General features: G+C 35.5%; 1 pseudogene; it reads left to right on the top strand.

Annotated features, from left to right (window-relative positions):
- Nucleotides 1–337: 337 nt before the first annotated feature.
- LOC105099272 (dnaJ homolog subfamily A member 1-like) lies at nt 338–1,584 on the top strand (annotated as a pseudogene).
- Nucleotides 1,585–21,620: the final 20,036 nt, after the last annotated feature.

Genomic DNA, 21,620 nt, shown 5'->3' with positions numbered 1-21,620 from the left:
CACAATCACCACCAGTATGATGCAACTGCCTATCATTAGAATGGACAGGAAAAAAGATGCCTGGAACAAGCACTGACTTAAACTTTCATTCTTGCTGAGGTAATGAGTAATGACTACTGAATTTGGCCCAATAAATGGAAATCATAGGTGTATTAAAGAAAATTAGTAAATATTTTTGCAGTGTGGAAAACAAAGCATCATGAGATAAAATTATCCATATTCTGATTTTTATTGGTTTTTGGTCAAGAGTAGTGAATTCTGAATTGATAAAATACCATTTATTTTCTATGGATGTTTGATTTTTAATTGGATATTTATTAATTTTCATTAATATTATAAATGACCCTCACTCAAAATCAAAACAATTTTAAGAAATCTTGAGAATGGATGAAGAATATTCTATGCATTTTAGTCTAAAGAATAAGCATGGAGGTCAAACCCAATGCCACCACAAAGAGTTGAAAAAGGCTTACAGGAAGCTGGCCTTGAAGTACCAACCTGATAAGAACCCAAATGGAGGAGAGAAGTTTAAATACATTTGTCAAGCTTATGAAGTGCTCTTTGATGCAAACCAAAGGGAATTATTTGACAAAGAAGGAGAACAGGCAATTAAAGAAGGTGGAGCTGGGGACAGTTTTGGCTCCCCTGTGGATATCTCTGATATGTTTTTTGAAGGAGGAGGAAGGATGCAGAGAGAAAGGAGAGGTTAAAATGTTGTACATCAACTCTTGGTAACCTTGGAAGATTTATATAATGGTGCAACAAGAAAACAAGCACTGCAAAAGAATGTGATTTGTGACAAATGTGAAGGCCAAGCTGGTAAGAAAGGAGCAGTAGAATGCTGTCCCAATTGCTGTGGTACTGCAATGCAAGTAAGAATTAATCAGATAGGACCGGGAATGGTTCAGCAAATTCAGTCTGTATGTATGGAGTGCCAGGGCCACAGGGAGTGGATCAGTCCTAAAGACAGATGTAAAGCTGCAATGGAAGGAAGATAGTTCGAGAGAAGATAATTCTAGAAGTTCATATTGACAAAGGCATAAAAGATGGCCAGAAGATAGCATTCTATGGTGAAGGAGACCAAGAACTAGGACTGGAGCCAGGAGATACTATCATTGTTTTAGATCAGAAGTCCATGCTATTTTTACTCAACAAGAAGACTTTTTCATATGTATGGACATACAGCTGGTTGAGGCATTGTGTGGCTTCCAAAAGCCAACATCTACTATTGACAACTAAACAAGAGTCATCACTTCTCATGCAGGTCAGATTGCCAAGCATGTAGATATCAAGTGTGTGCTAAATGAAGGAATGCCAATTTATTGTAGACCATGTGAAAAGGGTCACTTAATCATTGAATTTAAGGTAAACTTTCCTGAGAATGACCTCCTCTACCCTGATAAACTCTCTTTGCTGGAAAAACTCCTACCTGAGAGGAAGGAAGTAGAAGAGACTGATGAAATGGACCAGGTAGAGCTAGTGGACTTTAATCCAAATCAGGAAAGATGGCACCATTACAATTGAGAAGCATATGAAGATGATGAACATCATCCTTGGAGCTGTGTTTAGTGTCAGACCTCTTAATGAGGCCAGTGAATATACTCACTACTGGCATTTTATTTGCAGTAGTGAATGAGTGAAGGACTATAATCATAATATGCTCACTACTTGCTATTGTTTTTGTTTTAATATTCAACTATAGTAGTATTTTAAAAGTTAAATGAAGAATAAATTCAAATATAAAAGCTCAAAAAAAAAAAAAGACTAGGTAGAGAATGTTCTCTGCACTTAAAACATAGATAAATGTGAAGCATATTGAAATTCTCTGCTTCATGATTTAAGGATGTTGAGCTTGTTCTCTTATATGTTATCTGTTCAGTCTTATATTGCTTAAGCTTTAGATCAAATTTATCCTTTACATTTGAAAAGAGGAAGAAGTATGATCAACAAGACAGAAGTCTAGAACAGCACTGTCAAGTAGAATTTTCTGCAATGATGGAAATGTTCTGTATCTGCCCTGTCCAATAGTAGAGCCACCAACGACGTGACGATGTTGAGCACTAGAAAGGTGGCTAGTGCAATAAAGGACTGAATGTCACATTTTCTTTAATTTTAATTAATTTAATCTTATGTGCAAATATCACATGTGGAGAGGTGTTAGCATTTTGGGCAGTGCAGGGCAAAAAACTTAGGTTTTCTGAACTTGTCATGAAAGCCCAAATCTGCTATTATAATTTCAGTGTAACTTTTGCTTCTATAAAATAGGTATATCAAACTTGGAATTCAAATATTATTTATTATTAAAACTTCTCAAGTAAAATTTTCACATGTATGGATTAATTTAGCCTTTTAAGTAGCATGTGGTCCCAAACTAGAAAGATTCTGGGAAGAGCAAATGATGAAGATTTTTATTCTGTGTAGAAAGAGCTGGTAAAGAGCTGGTGTATTTGATGGATAGGTTTCTGCTAGTTTCTATGCCAACAGAATTTTGATTATTGTAATATTTGTTGGTAATTAATATAATGAAACAAACACGAAATACCCATTCTAAAACCATTTTTATTTTCTGGTAATGTGAAAAATTCCCAACTAGGATTGGTTGTTGGTAGCTTTCTTTGAGTAAAATTTTCAACAGGCCTAGATATTACAGAACTCAGAGGATCAGAAAAATAACTTAATATTTGAAACATATTAATTTCTTTTTAATTTGGACTCTTCACTCAGGTCTATATTTTCAGGGGAATTAAACTGTCCTGTAAAATCACACAGCTATGTAGTACATTAACATTTTAAGAGCTAGAAATAATAAGAAACCACAGTTCTACAGTGAAAATGACTGTAGTTATAAAATCTTTTATGTAAATCTCTTCGTTGCTTAGTATTTAAATTATAAATTAAAAATTGATTAAAAATTGTTGCATATGTTCCATATGAAGGGTAAAAGAGAACAAGAAATAATTTTCTCAGACCCTAAATTCAAAATCTAGATTCCACATTTTGGCTTTACAAAAAATATTTCTATAAATATTTTTGTTCCAGAATAAGAAATAATGTATAACTTCATAATTTATTATGTTTAGTAGTTTTTTGGCAACTGAATTTCAGACATTAAGTACTGTCTAGACGTCTTCAAATATTTCTTAATATTTCTAACATATATATGGATATGCATATATACACAAACATAATTACAAATATAATTAAGACCAACATACAATCCCTTTATTAATATTGCTTAAATGACATCATTGGTAGTTTCATGCACACATACACATACACACAGAAACATACACATATAGCTAAAATATTTTAGAATGCCAAAATATAATTTTCAAAAATTTAAAAAGATGACTCATACAAATATAAAATGAACATATGTCAAAGATTTTTTAACCCATTAAAGAGTAAACCAGCACAGTGGTAAACTTAGTGAAGAATTTTATGACCAGCAGTTTATATCATTAGTCGGGAAAGGAACACTGAAGTAAGCGAAATAAGTTGGCTAAGTTAGAGACAAAATTGATTAATGTCAGCAATAAAACACAACCTTTGTGGTTACCTTTTCTACTGTAAAGAAAGAATTTGCATCTCTATTGGACAAAAATACATAATTTCACATGCAATTTACAAAGCTGTGCCTTAATCAATAGTAAGTAGTAAGTGCAACAAAAGTACATCCTCCACAGACTTATATAGTCCTAGGATGTGCCATTGAAAGGACACTGAAAGGACATGCAGTGTCCTTTTCTTATTCTCAAGTTTTGGATACTTAAAAAAAAAACAAAACAGAAAGGAAGTATTACATTTTAGGATTCTTTTTTCTTCAGGAACAGTTTTCATCAGTTTAAGTAGAATTCTATTATAATAAAAAAAGTCATAGATGATTTCTTTAGAAGCTCTTGGTAGATAAATAATTTTATTTTGTAATTTATGAGACAAGTTTTTACCAATGCTTATACTTGGAAAACAGAATTTTGTATATTTCAATATGGTAACAGAAGGAATTCAGGAATCCTTTCAATTACGTGTAGCTAAAACTAGCAGTCAAGTCTGTATGTGTGACGATGTAGACCACGGTCCTTCCTGTCTCTTGCCAGCGATACAACTACCGTTGTACAGACCACTCTGCTGTCACATGTCAGACTAAGACTCTCCCCAAACTAAAAAGATTATTTGGCAAATTTCAACTTCTTGGGGGCAAAACCTAAAACTGGAATGTAACCACGATATTAAAAGAACCAACCTCCCTCCAGCCCTCCCTCTCTCTTTCTTTCCTCTCTTTTTCTTTATTCCTTCTTTCCTTCTTCCCTTCCACCCTCCCTCCCTTCTGGAATGCTCCTGCTACAGACCTTTTCAGTATCATGGCCAAAGAGCACAGGTATCTAACTCCCTTGCACCTCCCTTCTATCTAGCAATCCCAGGGAAATGTCCAATGGAATTTAAAAAACAAAAACAAAAAACTGGAGAAAAGCAGGGTATTCATTTTTCATTGCTGCTATAACAAGTTACCATAAATTCAAGTGACTTAAAACAATACAAATGTATTATCTACAAATCAGAATTCTAATATGGGTTTCACTAGGTTAAAATCAAGGTGTTGACAGGGTTGCATTTCTTCCTGGAGACTGAGAGAATTCGATTCCTTGCTTTTTTCCATCTTCTAGAGACCTCTCACATTCCTTAGCTTGAGGCCCCTTCTTCTCTGTCTTCAAAGCATCTCTTTGAGTGTTTTTCCTAGTCTTATCTCCCTCTGGCCACAGCTGTGAAAGCTTCTTCACCTTTAAGCACCAAGTGGTTAGACTGGACCCACTTGGATAATCCAGGATAATTTCTCCATCTCAATGTTCTCAACTGAATCAGATCTTCAAAGTCTTCTTTGCTAGGCAAGGTAACATATTCACATGTTCCTGGGTGCATGAACACCTTTGAGGGGCCGTTATTCTGCCAACTATAACGTACATTCATGCCGTAAAGGTTGAAAGTTACTATCTCCAGACCCTAAGCTTCAGGGGCTTTCTGCTAGAACTATGCAGGGGGACCCAACATAAAGAGATTTATGTTCTCCTTTTTGAGAAAGTATAGGGTGCCTCTGAAATAATATGAGGAAACCTCAACAGCTCATAACTTGGTGAGGCAGGGTCATTGATCAGGGACCACAGCAAGTAAGCCAGCAAATAGATGAAAAACACAGTGGCAGGTGCTTCTCCAAGAAGAAACCCTGCATAGGCTGAGTTTCTTTCCAAAGTGGGAAAGAGAAGCAACAGAAAAACTCCAGGATGATTTTTTTTCCTGTACTGGATGGTGGCACAAAGTTCTCTCACAAATTATTCCAGAGAAGCAATGCAATTCCATTTGAAATAATGAGGGGTGTATTTGCAATATTATGATATTAAAACATATTGTAAACTTAAAAGAGTGAAAACAAGACACGGAAGGAGGCAAGAATAGACAGAAAGCCTTATTGCAGACAAGAATTTAGCACAAGAAAAATGGTATGTTAAAAAAAATTATACTAACGCTATTAAGATTTGGGATTATTTCAATTTCTTTATGATCGTTTCTCTTTTCTATATGTTTAAGAATAAATCTGAATTATTATAATGTAACATATATAGCATATTTTATCAAAGTGCAAAATCATATGGCAACCATAACTACACATGTACAGAAACATAGATCTACAAACATTACACCTCGCACTTTGATTAAAGAATTTAAGCAGGGTTTTCTTTGATCTCACTTGTCAAAATTAAAGAATACTGAGGTATGTATAACATAAAAGAGGGCAAGAAACAAAGCCTCCCATGGCTCAGAAGATTGGATTGTAGAAAGACTGCTTTACCCTATACTGCCCAACATTTTAGGTTTCTCTGGTTTTCATCAAAGCAGATTTGGCAGAGAAACACATGTTTTCAGTTTTGCTCAGTGAAAAGATAATCTTCACTTTAGTATTCATTATGCATGATGTATGCAAAATGCAACGAGCCAACTGACTCACACTTTGGTGTCATGCAAATAAAAGCTAAACACAAGGAAAGTGTAACATCTAGTAAAATGTGCATAAAACCACAAAGGCTAAGCGAAGAAAATGGAGAGCTAAGAAATGCAATTAGCACATTCACTGAGGGCAACTAGTGGGATTTGGAGATGAGCCATACAAATATAAATTTGTGCTTTTGGCTAAGAGCGGCACATTTATCGGCAAAGAGAGGCTCACATTTGCAGAGTAGTTTCTGCATTTGATTAAAAAAAAGAAAGTGAAAGCTCCTATGAGGATGGGGGTTGGGGGGAGGCATCTGTCTAAGTGTGTCAAGATGTGATCTTCTAAAAACAATGAAGCATATGCTCCATGATTTTTTGATGTTTCAAAGGTTGTTTATGTTCTTTTCTAGTATTTGAGAAAATACTATTCAATGAATCAACATTTAATAATTTAGGTAAAAATCAGGTTTTCTTCATAAAGATATAAAGATTGATTGTTTTTCTTCCTAAATAGTAGATAGGTGAATATAGGTGTGTGATATATACATGGTTATTTATAGATTGATCATTTTTGTGGCTTGGATGGGTAGGCATCTTTCAGTCAATAGCAGTGACTAAGCATACAAAATCAGCTTGGCAATTCTGTCCAAGTGACAGATTAGACTTGATCCTGAAGCCCACAGACCTCAGATATTTAGATTACTAATACTAACAGACTATCAGGTAGTCAATTATTCCAAGCAGTTAAATTGGTTTGGGTTGTTGAGGTCTGACCAGAAACTAGTATGATGAGGAAGATGACTATTTAGGAGCTCAGACTCAAGTGTGGTAGAATGAGGGGAACATGAAAAATTATAGGGTGGCAAGAGGGCACCAATGTTCTGAAGGATAAGAAAGTCGCTTGAAGGAAAAAGATGGAGGATAATTTTTTCTAAAGTAAGTCTTATGCACAAAATTCAAAAATCAGTCTATTTCAGAAGACAGTCATTTCAGCCAGTCTTGAACTTTTCGGATATGTGTCACCACTTACAGTGATAACCACATGATCACATTAAGAGTCTAACAACATATCACCAATCTATAAATGCAGTCATAGTCATCCCAGGATTTAAGAGGTTGGCCTTTAGCAATGGGCCTCTGCTTGAGAATAACTGATTATTGCAGATATATTCTTTCTTAAGAAGCCAAGTGACAAAAATCTGGATTTTTCTAAGGAACCCACCATTTTACTTTGAAGCCACCTTGAAAATACACCAGCCAGCTTTTATTTCTTCTTCTCCATCTCAGCAAGTCCTAACCTGCTCCAGATCAAATTATGGGACCTCTTTTCCTCCATATCCCATCTGAGAGATATTTCAGTGACCATATGCATCCTTAGTGGTAACCAAAATACATTTTACACATTGCACAAAATTTGGCAGCACACTCAGGAAACATTTGTGGTACATCCCCATATGCCCCAGCATGCCAATGGAGGGCAAGTGATTTGTTTGATCATTTCAGTCACATAAGAGGCAAACACAAAAATGTTTGACAAATATAACCCAAAATGTAGTTTAAAAAAAGAAAAAAGAAAAAGTGAACAAGTAACCACTCCTTGACACCAGTTTGGAGGAGGAAAAGGCATTTGTGGGGACAATAATGAAATAGAAGTTTGAATATAAGACGCTCACATAGTGTTCTCTATTCTGTATTTTCTTTTAACTGACACTGGAGCGTATCCAAATGTTTGCTGTTGATGTGTATTTATATGGTAGAAGGGTGCAATCTGTGAGCTACAAGAGGATCATGACAGCTGGTAATTTATTTCCAGTTTATTAATATTTTCCCTGTAGATCCTTGAAAATTACTTCTTTAGTAGAAATGGAGTAGTTAGATAAAATTGCCTCTTCAGAGATTTGCAGTCTATGTGAGTTTGAGTTCTAGTTCTACAAGGGACTAGCTGTACAACTTTGGCCAAGATACTTATAATCTAGGCCTTAGCTTTCATCTTTGTAAGATGTGGTTAATTAATAAGGACCTAGCTTCTAAGGATATTGAGAAGATTAAGTAAGATCATGCATGAAAAGAACTCAGCACAATACCACAAATAACAAGGACTCAATAAACGTAACCTATTATTATCCACCTAGTTTGACTACATCCAGATATTTAAACCCTCGGGGGTAAAGAAAATAAAAATGTCACTATGAAATTATATGATGACCAAATTCGGGGTGTCACAGGTTCTGAGAAGCTTAAACTAGCAGGATAATGGTGAGCAACCATTAGGACACAGTCTGAGAAAGAAAAACATGTAAACAAATATTATTCTGTATGAAAGACATCTATCATTTAATTGAGGATTTATGAGAGCCTAGGCATATAAATTCATTCCTTCAATGCTTCCCTGAAATGTTTCCATATTTCCTAAGCAGTGAGAAAAGACCACGGGAGTTTCACGAACATGTGAAAATGAAGAATATCAGAAAAATTATTGCTTTTCATTACTAATTGTTTTAGGAATCTATTTGGCAGGGAACTATTTCCCATGTCCAGAAGTATTCAGAAAGGAGTTCTGTAATTTACATTTCCTACATGAGAAGTCTAGGAACACAAGCAGATGTTCCTGAAGAAGAATAGGGTCCTTTTGCTAAGATATGTTGAAATATAGGAGCATGGATATGTTGGAATATTTGAGAAAACTAAGTAGGACAAACAGGTCCTTGCTGAGAGAAAAGGGGCTACAGGTGACATAACTAAGATCCAGAAAGACATGTGAAGAACAATCCAATGGAGCGTGGACCCTGCCAAGGACACTGAACATTCCAGCAGGTGTCAGACTGGCCCAAGGATGAACTTTGTTTGGAATCTAGTTGCAATAGAGTTCTCTCTCAGGTCACTGAATGCTAGCTTGGGTTTGTCTTTTACTTATCCACCTCTACTGAAAGGCTATGGAAACATCAGCTTCAAAGCTGGTCTTTCATTTTCTGGGGAAGATTGAAGATCATAAGTCTCCCATGGTCAGTGACAACACCTTTCAAAGGATAAGTTCTGTCCAGTTGAAGAGCTCCCTGCTATGTTTATAGCTTCTTAGACATCATGAAGTGATGCTGCTGGGGTTTTTTTTAATTTTATGCATTTTTAACACTTCCCCACATTTGCTTTATTATATTCTTTCTTTATAAAGTCATGTGGTAGCTTTATAAACCCATAACACTTCAGCATGCACTTCCTAAGACCAAAATTGTTTAATCACATATCCACAATACACAATATAGTAATAAAATTTAAGAAGTTTAACATCAATATACCTTTCATATACTCTACATTGAATATTTCAATTTCATACTGGAAGGCATAGCTCTTCATTTTAAAAATAAAAATATATTTTAAGATAACAAAATCCTTATATTTCTGATTAATTTACACAAAGGAATTCAGAGCCATGTAAAGTTTAAAGGCTTTTAAGGACATTTCAACAATTTTGATAGTTTGTTTTTTCATTGTAAAGGCCATTTCATCCTATAAATTAGTCTAACCTATCCTTAAGTATCATGCCAAAGAGGTAAAGATCTACCTTAACACATCAACCAACTATGTTATTTGCAGGGTCTGGCTCCTTGCCTTCCAATAAAAGAATAGTGGTTCAACCAAACTAGCAATCCTTTTAAATCAAAACATGACTTTTTCGTGTCTTATATCAATATTTGGAATCACTGCAGTACACCTTCCAGTTTGGATCTTTAAGTTTTTTTAAAAGATGAAATAAAATAGCAATATATACATTCTTTCTGATGTTCCATCCTGACCTAGATGAGAAGTTATTTTTTAAACACTGTTAGCCTAAAATTAACGTAAAGCTAATTTTCAAATGCAAAAAAAGGAAATAATCTTGTATATTCTAGTTTCTACGATATAGAAGCAAATCTTTCCCTTTTATTTTAATAATAATTTCTATCAATTTTATAACATCTGACAATAAAAAATTTTGGTAGTTAGAGTCACAGAAATTAAAATTTTAGATTTAGAAAAATTCCTTAAAAAACACTAAATGCATTCTCCTTCTGTTATAAGCAAGATAATAGTTGTAGAAAGCAGAGCAGTGCCTGGATCTTGATTTGTCCCATGTTATAGTTACTTATTTACCTCTTGCTCAGTTTCCAAAAATGGGATTAACCCTTCAGCATGTATAACACCATCAAAAATATGTTCTACCAAAAATAATGCACTACAATTAGAAACTGAACTATATTTCTGGAAAACTAGATCCTAAACTAAACCTTTTATTCATCTATAGGCAAGAGAGGGGGAAAAGAGAGACGGAGCTTCACCAAGCTATTTTATTGCCTTATCACCAACACAGGTAAGTCAGCCAAGCTGTTCTGAACACTGTCATTTGGCTTCCCTTCATGATATGAGCAGTATGTTCTACATGGACCAAACCACAGGCAGAACATTGACTCAACTGATTTAAGAGTGTTTTTCACAAGAAAGGTAGAGTAGTCACTACATGTCAGGGATTGGTCAATAATACATAAGCAAATATAAATTCTACAGAGTTACATAAGTCCAGGCATAGGTAATTAAAATGACTTAAAATGAATTGAAGCACCAGGAAGAAAGTCAACATTTCTGGGGCCAGACTAGATTTCTAATTGAGCTCTATAGTTACATGTTGTCTTAGGTTGGGTTCTGCTGGAACTCAGAGACTGGAATTTGAGGTGCAGGTAAGTTATTTGGGAAGTGATCCTAGAAAACATCAGCCCAGGAGTGGATAAATGAAATAGGGAAAGAAAGACAATCTGTGAAGTGTTTAATGAGCAGGTTGCTGTTGTGGGCAATTGTGACTTAATCCCACTGGAGACTTCTGGGAGATGATGCAAAATAAACCTCAGAGGTGTCATATCTGGGGATGAGGAGACTGAAGTTTGTTTGTTATTGGTTGTGAGCTGCTTCCAGAGGCACAAGCTCTTCAGCACTTCTGTTCTTCCCTCCTCTTCACTGTGATAGAGGAAATCCTAATGGATGTGTATGGCACATGCTCCGCTATACTACACATGTAGGTAAGTGGCAGTGTCTAATTGATTAATTAACACCTCTAGGCAAGCAATAGTGCAATGGAGAAGTCTGAATTTACCAGGTTTGGTCCATAGCAAGCAAAGAGAGATGATAGCAAGATATTCTCAGAATGTGGGAATAAAGTGACCATGATAAAAATATGGAAAATCAGAGTGGGCAATAATAGTTTTCTCCAATCCACCCAGTTATGAGGGTATAGCTTTAGGTGAAGTCTAACTGAAACATCACAACTAAGCCTGCTGATGCACTTTAAAGCACATTATCATAAGTAAAGAAGCACAGGCTAAGTCAAGTTGAAGTGTTTAGAAAAAAGAAAAAAAAAAAAAAGAACAACACACTGAAGAATAGTGTGATAGAAAAAGCAGTAGGCAGGGGTCCCATGATACTCTACTATGACTGAGGCTGAAGTCCTGTCATTAACGATGTTGGTCGTATCACTAGCTCCTCGTGCTCTGATCCACCCTCACCCAATAACCTGAATTTAATCTGGCTTCCTAGATAGACTGAACTATAAAGAGAAGAGGTACTAGATGGGGGGGGGGTTGCCTTGACAATTATGTTTTTTATCATAAATAAATGCAATTTTAAGAACTAATCTGAGCCTGACCTTTGGGATTGATATTACGATATTGGTCATGACAAAGTCAAATTTCTGGACCTCTATCATGGCGACTTCACCAATATATTATGAGACCACCTGGTCATGACTCCTTGTGACTATCTGGTCAGCAATTCTCCGACATAACCACTGCAACTCTCAGCAATGGAGATCTGGGTTTCAGGAACCAAGCTGCAGAACAATGATGCCTCTACTTGAATTTCTATAAACCTTTATTCATCTGTAGAAAATCAGATTTCAATAGTGGCCATTGTAGCAGTGTCTAGAGTAAGAATGTGCAGTTCAGTTTAACTCTAAGACTAAATCAATTGGGAAGACATTCAATTACTTCTATGTTCCTCAGAGTTTTTGGTCCTTCAAAGTTTCCAGGTCTACAAAATTTGGAAACATTGCACACTCTATTTCCATTTAGAGATTCAGAATGTATATATATTAGCCTTTAAAGATTTGAGAAGTCTTGAGGATACTGCTTTAACTTGATTTAGCAGAGCATCTTTCCTCTCTTCCCCATCTCCTCCCTAATTTGTTTAATCAAAGATTTATTAATATCCTTTAGAACACATTTGTGGATTATTATTACCCTCAATCTCATATCCTAATCTATGTTTTAAAAGTAATTCAATATTATTAAAGTTTGTAATTGGGAAAATTAATCTGGTTTTGCACATTTATAAAGGTTGAATGCATCAAGATTATTTACTTTGCCCTGCAATAATATTCAAATCAATTTCTGCTTATCTCCCTTTTACATGAGGTTTGTCCTCTTAATAACATTCAGTTTACCAAATATGCCAAAAATGCATTTTCATTTCTCACACAGCTAGAAAATCTTTGCAGTATCTGTGCAAATAATTTTCTTCCTGCATCTCCTAGTGTACATCTATTTGCATTGCTCTGTCAATATGTTTGAGTTGCAAATGTAAACATTGAAATGATCTGAAATTCCCTCTAACAGAGAGGTTTCCACCACCGATATTCATTTCTCATCGTATGTTTTGCTGTGTGAACAATTCCTTTTTTTGTTCATACATTAAGGCTTTGCCAGAGGCAGACATTTATGGCATTAATATACAGAATGTTGTACGTATCTCTTTCATTACCCGAAAGGAGAGCAGATAAAAACAACACTGAACTCTAAAGGCTTAAGAATATACAAAGGATTTCAAAGAGTGAGTGGTAGTTGAGGTCTTCTTCAGGTTCAATATACAGCCATCTCCTCCTGGCGGTGGGGTGTTTGTGTCTGTGTTGGCACGTGTGTATACAAGAACGTGTGTGTATCTATCAGAGAGAGAGAAAGAAAGGTTTACCTCATAGCCTTGATTCAAATGCTACCCTTCTTCTTGCCTCTAAAGAGAGACCAGAAACACAATTTTGTAATATACTTACTAATACAAAATATAATTTTGAAATATCATGGCAAGTCCATCATTACTGATGCAAATACGTTTCAACAAATACATTTATATTCAAGGGAAAAAATAATAATGAAAGGAGAAAAACATTGGGATGAATACAACTATTTTTGTGAAAATACTATGAAATTTGGGGGTATCCAGAGGAAGCAAATTAAACCAAAAGAAGCACCCCCAGAGGTTACATGATTGAGTGGATTGGGCACATTCCACGAATGAGACTCGGGCTTAACTTCTGCTCTAAAAAGAACCTGGGGAATTCGCTGTAACTCTCCCTAATGACCATAACACTCTCTTTCTTCATGTAGCTTTTTTTCCCCATTAGGCATGTCTATGATGAATACTTACATGTATCACATAATTTCTATTTAGCCACATTTCTGAGGAACTCAGAACTGTGTGGATATTTCCAGCCTCCTGTTTATCAGTATGAAGAAGGGAGCAGCTAGAAAATATCATTTCCATTTTACAGACAAGAGAACAGAAACTGATCTGTTCAAGTTCATAGAGACAACCTGGAGTTAACTTAGGTGGATAAAGTAAATTTTGTGACATGATTAGCTCAAAGCTCACTGTACCTGAAGAGCCTAGAAGCTGGCGAATAAGCAGGTGGTGTGTCCTTGGAGGCAGAGTGGTGGGTATGGGAGGTGGATAGAGGCGGAAAAGGGGAACGTTAAGAAGTCAGTTCCTTCTAATATGGTAGCACAGCCATGTGTCAAGGTAGTCCCATATCTTGAACTGTGAATTCCAGAAATGAAGTAAAGCCCAGAAGGAGCGACATTAACGAGTGGAGTTAACCCAACAAGCAGGTTGGATTAACTCGGCATTTATTTTGTTTCCCCCACACCCCTGAGACAAGGGCAGCCTTTCCCTCCTGGTCATGACAGGATAAGACAATGGACGCTCAGGGGGAGGCACATGGATGTATTTCTGCTTCTCTACTACAAGAAAGATCTGAAGGGAAAAGAGAGAATTAGCTATTGCTACATTGAGAAAATAAGGTGCCAAGTGAAACCCCAAACCTTCTTTTTACAGCCGCTAAGAAGTTATAGTTCAGGACTCATGCTGGGAAGCAAGTTGTGAACCACATAAAATTCATGGCCTACATCACAGGACATGGCCCACATCACCACTGATACTTCTGAGCCCACTGCTGTACTTGGCAGAGTGAGAGACACTTGAAAATCAGAAGAGTCCACATTTCATTTTTTAAAGGCAGCTTTATTGAGGTACAACTGATATTCAATAAATGGCAAATATTTAAAGTGTACACTTGGTAGGTTGCAAATGACATATTTATCACCCTCAAAGGTGTCCTCTTTTCATGAGTTCCTGTCCAGAGAATCCTCTCTGATTTCTACAGTGGTGAAATGGCCCAAGACAAGTATCCAGAAAGCCGCCAGACTCAAAGGAAAAGGCTTAGTCTGATGGTATTCAGTCTGACTTTCCTGTGAATTGGTGGGGAGTCCTTCAGACACATGGCAGGGATCATTTACGGGTCCTCTCTGTCATCAGCTCTTGTATTAGTTTCCAACTGCTGTTGTAACAAATTACCACGACCTTCATGGCTTAAACATCACGAATTTATTATGCTCCAGTTCTGGAGGTCAAAGTTTGGAAATGAGTCTCACTGGCCTGACATCAAAGTGTCAGCAGGGCTGTGTTTTTTCTGGAGGCTTCCAGCTCCTAGAAGCTGCGCGCATTCACAGGCAGGTTGAGTCCTTCTCTACTGGCATACTACACCGAAAATCCAGGATAATCTCCTTATATGAAGGGCATCTGATTAGCAACTCTAATTCCATCTGCATCTCAATTCCTTTATGCCAGGTACCTTAACATGTTCATAAATCCTGGGATTAGGATGGGGACATCTTTGGGAGATCTTTATTCTGCCTAACCTAGTTCTACAGCACCTATCTCCCACATCCACTCCCAGGTTGTCTCTATAGAGTCATGGATGTCCATACTCTGTGAAAGTTAATTCATACCTTGGTTTACTTTAACTTTTTTATGTTGATCAAGTAGTTTCACAAATATTGCCTCTCTTAATTTTTAAAAAATATGACAAATCCCCATTTTACAGAAGAAAAAAAAGGCAAAGAAGGGCTAAGTGATTCCACCATATAGTATGTGAAATCGGTGGCAGAAGCGATATTGAAGTCCAGTTTGTTTCTTAATTTGATGGTACTTTTGCTATGCGATTCTACCTTTCACATAGCTATACATATAATAATCTACATAAGTACATGTAGGCATATTTATTTACATATGCTTATAAGTACATCTACACATTACTGGTCTCTCTGTTCATTGATCAAATGGGGACAGTGATACTTCCCTCTTAGAGCCATTCATAGAATTAAAGAGAGAAGGTACTTCATGCCAGCCACCCAGATAAAAGCAAGAAACCATTGTCTTCATGGCTGAAACGTCCTTATCTCCCCCTCTCCCTCCCCAGTGTTCAGTTTAGCTAAAGCAATGTTTAAAAATTAGGACTGGAAGGATTTTAGCTGAGGCTTGTAATCTCGAGGACCCACCAATCTCTAGTGCTTTATACCAAGCTGGAATCATGACTTTTTTTTACCTGCTTGGGCCCTATAGGCATATAACTTTGTATCCCTGAAATAAGTCCACAAGGAAAAATGAAAAACCCATGAATATTTTGAGACATCAATTCCTTCTTTACACACACAAACCTCCAAACTCATTGGTAAGGAACAGTGCATTGGATTATGCTTCTTTTCTTCAGGCAAATCAGAAACCATTTAGCAGAAAGAAGTAACAAATAGAGGAACCCAAAACACCATGAGTTTGTTTTTGGGGGAGAGAAGCATGCAACTGAAAATTCTTTCTGTAAATGCTGAAAAATACAATCCGTTCTTCCACTGAGAACAGATTCCCAGACACAGTGATCTTTAGCATCAAACTAGTCTCTCTCACATTTTTTTCCTCCTGCCAACTAAAATTCAAAATAATGTTCTACTGCTACTAGCTGATCTTCCAGAACTGTAGGTCAGACACAGACAGAGGAAAGTCCCTTCATTTTCTTGTCCCTACTGATGAGGTCAAGGTCAGACATGAGTAAAGCACTGACATAACATTAGGACAGAGGATTCTGGGGCTTATAATAAAAGCAAATTAATTACTTCCTCTTGTATATATCTTTTATAATGTAAATGATTCCTGAACTGAGGGAGAACTGTGTAATTTGAAAAAGAATAAATGACACTACAAGCAGTAATCTGCATATAATTCTTCTGCAAATAATATATCCATTTTAGAAACAAAATGAAGAGATGGATGCCAAAAAAGACTCGAAATTGATGCACAAAACATTTTCACCTAGAGTTCAAAATCATCTAGAGAAGCAGCAATTATTTTGTGATTTTAAAAAATAAGTATAAAACTTATCCACAGGAAATGGGTACTCCACTAAAGAGAATTAGCAGAAAATCAGATGCTGAGCAAGTTGGTATGAAGAGTTTTTCTTCTGACATTTGTAACTAACTTTGTGTGCAGATAATTTGTCTTAGTATGGGCTATTTTTCTCTATAGAGTCACTTGTAAGGGTGTGTTTTGATTCAAAACAAGGATTATATTTTAAAAATAGTGATAGTAATAGTTATAGAAAAGTGGAATATTTTTTAAAAAACAATGCATTATGAAATTGTTCAGTAAGGATAACTGGTTTGAACAATAATGCTCATTTCCAGGCGACTTAAAATGAAATCTAATGAAAAATATCAGAAAGCATTAGAAATTAGGAAAAATACTTAGGAATACAAATTGATTACATTAAAAGGTCATTTAAAATTCTGTCTTAAAATAATCTGACTTATAGGTTTTGACACATCTTCTCCTGATTTCCCCCAAAAGAGATGGAAACTCAATAATTCTGAAAGTCAGTGCAGTCTGACATGCTGTTAATGGAATGTAGGGATAATATACACTAAGTAATGAGATTTATGGCCAGCCTATATTTGCCTTGCGTGATCCAGCAGAGTCACCTGCTTGGAAAAAAAAGTGGCAGGGGATTGATATTTTATTTATTCCCTATTCTCTGACCTATAGCTTAGGAACTGAGAATTTGAACCACACACAAAACTAAATAGCAGTCCTCTCACTCAACTTGAAGTATCATAAGAGCAGGAAATGGATTTGTTTTTGCTTATACTTCATAATCCAGGACCTACTGCAGTACTGGAAACATACAGCTTAAATACTTTTTGGATAAATGGACAGAAGTCACTGGTAAGAACTAAAATCTAATTATTGGAGGAACACTAATAAAAATTTAAAACAAGCAAAAAACATGTTCTTGGGTTAAAGTAAGGTTTATGGATAGACATAAGACACGATCAGGAGACTCACACCTACAGTTATTCCAGGATTTTCTTTTAATTCCAAGAATAAAAAAAAAATTTGTGTGAATTTCAAAAAGGCAACCTATTTACAACTTTTCAGTACATAGGGAGCAGACACTGCTGAGGAGCATCCTAGGATTGAAGCTGCTTTGGAAACGTAGCTGAATTTAACTTGTCAGGCATAGAAGTGGGACATTAATTCTGAGAGTCATCCTATTCTCACCTAATGGCAGTTTGGTCACAAACTCCTGGCCTTCGAATCAGAGGAGGACCGTGTACTAGCTCAGCAAAGCACTCACTAAATATACCATTTCTTACACCTCAGTTTTTTTCATTTGCATACCAATGAGTTTAGTTTCTTAAGGCTATAAGTTAGTAACCTGTGTAGTAATCATATGTGTTTTGTTTGGAAAGAAACAGAAAACTGATTACGTAAGAGAAAATCCAGATAAATCTATAAGCAAACTATTAGAACTAATAAGTGAGTTTAGTAAGATTGTATGAGACAAAGTCCCTTTACAAAAATAAATAGTATTTTTACATTCTGTCAATGGCTAATTTGAGGCTGAAAAAACAATAGCATTAAACAAAACCCCATCAAGTTCTCAGGAATAAATTTAATGAAAGGTTTACAAGACTTGTACAACGAAAAATGCTAAATGATACTTTGAGAGAAATTAAAGAAGATCTAAATAAATAAAGAGATATATTATGCTTATAGATTGAAAAAGCTCAGTATTTTTAGATGTTAATTATCCTCAAATTTATCTATAGATTCAGTCAAAATTCCAGCAGACTATTTTGTAGAAGTAGATAAGCTGATTCTAAAATTCAAATGGAAATTCAGAAGAACTAGGATAGCCAAGAAAATCTTGAAGAAGAAAAATAGCTGGAAGGCAACTTAATTTGAGATAAACTATGAAGCCACAAACATTAAGTTAGTGTAGTATGAGCATACTCACAGACAAATAAATCAGCAGACAGAATAGAGAGTTCAGAAGCAGGTTCACTCCTATACAGCAATTGAATTTCAATAAAGGTACCAAAGAAATTAAGCAGGAAAGGAAGATATATTCAACAAATATTGCTGGAAAAACTGGATGTTCTACAGAAAAACAAAACCAAAACCTGGACACCATTCCTAACACCATACATAAAAGTTAATTCAAAGTAGCCCATAGACCTAAATGTAAAATCTAAATGGATATAGTTTCTGGAAGAAAACACAAATTTGCTCACTGTAGAATAGGCAAAGACTTCTTAGGGCAAATAAATCACCAACCACAAAAGAACACACTGATAAACAGAGTTTTATCAAAATTTAAAAACTTCTCATCCACAAAATACTCTTAAGAAAATGAAAAGGCAAGTCACCGACTGGGAAATATATTCGCAATACACACATTTGACAAATGACTTTAATCCAAACTATAAAGTGAACTACTAAAAATAAAATTTAAAAAGACAAGCAATAGAGGTTTTGACACACACTTCACAAAAGACACATGATTGGTTCATAAGTACCCCAAAATGGAGCCCAACATCATTACTATTTAGAAAAATGCAATTAAAACTTCAGGAAGGTACCACTTCACACCCACAGAATGGCTTAAATTAAAAAGACTGATCATACTAAGTACTGATAATGATTTGAATCAACTAGAACTCTAATACATTGACACTGACAGTGTAAAACGATTCAACCAGTTTTGGAAAACAAGATTTTTTAATAAAGTTAAATGTATATCTTTTCTATGACTCAGAAGATATACCCAAGAAAAATAAAAGCACGTGTCTACAAAGAGTTGTACAAGAATGTTCATAATAACTTTGTTCATAATAACCAAAAACTGAAAACAGCTCAAATGTTCATCAACAGAAAATAAATAACAAAATGGTAGGATAGTCACTTAATGGAATTTACTCAGAGATTAAAAGAACTGTTGATACACACAACAATATGAATAGATCTCTAAAGCACTATGTTAAAAAGAAACCAGATGGAGTATAAACTTGTGATTCCATATATTTCAGTTCAAGAACAGTAATACTACTCTAAAACAGGGGTTGGCAAACTTTTTCTGTAAAGGGCCAGATGTAAACATTTTAGGCTTTGTGGCAATAAATTTTTAGTATCTATATTCATTTGTTTTGTCCTGAAAGCAAAGGAGAAGTTTCTGGATCAAAGGCAGACTATTACTGCTGACAGCACTCATTGCATAGGTTCCCTGCTCCTAGTTCTCTCCCTGCAGGGCAATGTGCACAAAGCAGGAGTTCAGGCCTGCAATATAAAAAGGAAGTTTTTGAACCACAGGAGAGGAACCCCAGAATTATGTATCTGGGGGTTTATATGGGAACTGCTATTCAGCTGCCCTCCACTCCTTCTGAGAGAAGGACACACATCTTACCTCTCTAATGTAAATACATCTTCACAGGGAAGAAAAAAGGAAGGTCCTATTTTACATTCCTTTGAAATGAAAACAAATGGCTCCCAGTTCCATTCCCCTTTGAAATGTAAATACACACCCTTCAAATGTGAAATAAAAATTTTCTAGGAGACAAATGGAAGCATTCTCTATTTTTATGACATGTCAACTTTCATAGCTCAGGAGACTGGGTCTTTGCAGGAACACTGAAAAGTCCAGAAAAGACTCACTTCCCCAGTGTGGGCCATAATGTCTCAGTCTCAAGGACTCAACCTTGCCCTTGTAGTGTGAAAGCAGCAGTACACAGTGCATTCAAAAATGGGTGTGACTTTGTTCCAGTAAAACTTTCTTTACACAAAGAAGTGGTAGTCCAGATTTAACTGGTTTGAGCTGTAGTTTGCCAACCCCTGTTCTAGAATGATAGAAATCATATCAGTGGTTTCCTCAGGGATGCTGCTTATTGACTGACGAGGAAGTCAAGTGAACTTTCAAGACAGATGGAAATATTCTTCATTTTGATTCTGGCAATGGTTATATGGGTGTATATATTTGTCAAAAGTCATGAAACTGTGCTGTTCAGATCTGTGCATTTTACTTTCACAAAATTTAACTGATTAAAAAGAATCACCACAGACTCCTGCAGACATTAAAAAAATAATACGGAAATACCATGGACAATTTTATGCTCTTTAATTAACAAACCTAGAAGAAATGGACCAGTGCCTTGAAAATCATAAACTACCAAATTTTAACTAAGACAAAATAACTTGAATAGCAATATAACCATTAAAGAAATTGAATTCATAGTTTAAAAGCTCCTGAAGATGGTATCTCTGGGACAAAATTATTTCACTGGAGAATTCTGCTATTTAAAGAGGAATGAACATGAATTCTACACAACCTTTTTCAGAATACAGAAGAGTAAGGAACACTTCCCAACTTGTTTTATGAGGCCAGTATTAATTAACCTCATACTAAATCAGAGGAAGACAAAAAAAAAATCCCAGAAAACAAAGCAAGCCTATAGACCAATGTCCCTTAGACACAAAAATCCTTAACAAAATATTAGCAACTAGAATTCAGAAATATTTAAAATGTATTACAAAATGACCAAGTAGGATGCAAGGCTGGCTTAACGTTTGAAAATCTATTGATATAATCCACCCATATCAACAAAATCCTAGATCTTATAAATTCCAGTTATCTACAAAGCAGTAAAAATCAATCTGCCTTCAGATACCACTTTTCAACACTAAATGCTGATGGAGTCTCCTATATTTAAATAGTGAATAAAAGATATTATGTTCCTAATTTGATAGAAAACACACACATCCACATTCATGTGTGCACCCTCCAATACATATACCTACTTCTACATAGATACTTTTTTTTTAAAAAGGGAAGAAAAGATATATATTTTAAACGGTGATGTTTCTAGGCAGCAGAATTATATGTGGATTGAGTATTCATTTTAAAATATACTTTCTACGATGGGCTTGAGTATTTAGATCTAGGAAACAAATTAAAAAATATAGTCTGAAGAGACAGACGCATTGTTATTTCTCCTAAGTAATTTAACTCAGTCCTTTTTTAAAAACCTTAAAAATTATTTCAAATGTCATCATAAATTATTCTATAATTCCCAAGATACATGAAACTATTTTCACAGATAATTTCTCTCAATGTCTTTCTATGTATTTACGACAATGTGTGAGACAATTACAGCTTTAACCACTGAGCACCCAACCAGGCTTAA

Source organism: Camelus dromedarius, chromosome 4 (assembly GCF_036321535.1).
Source record: "Camelus dromedarius isolate mCamDro1 chromosome 4, mCamDro1.pat, whole genome shotgun sequence".
NCBI classification, from domain to species: domain Eukaryota; kingdom Metazoa; phylum Chordata; class Mammalia; order Artiodactyla; family Camelidae; genus Camelus; species Camelus dromedarius.
The sequence above is the reverse complement of the archived record's forward strand: the minus strand, read 5'-3'. Positions and strand labels throughout refer to the sequence as shown.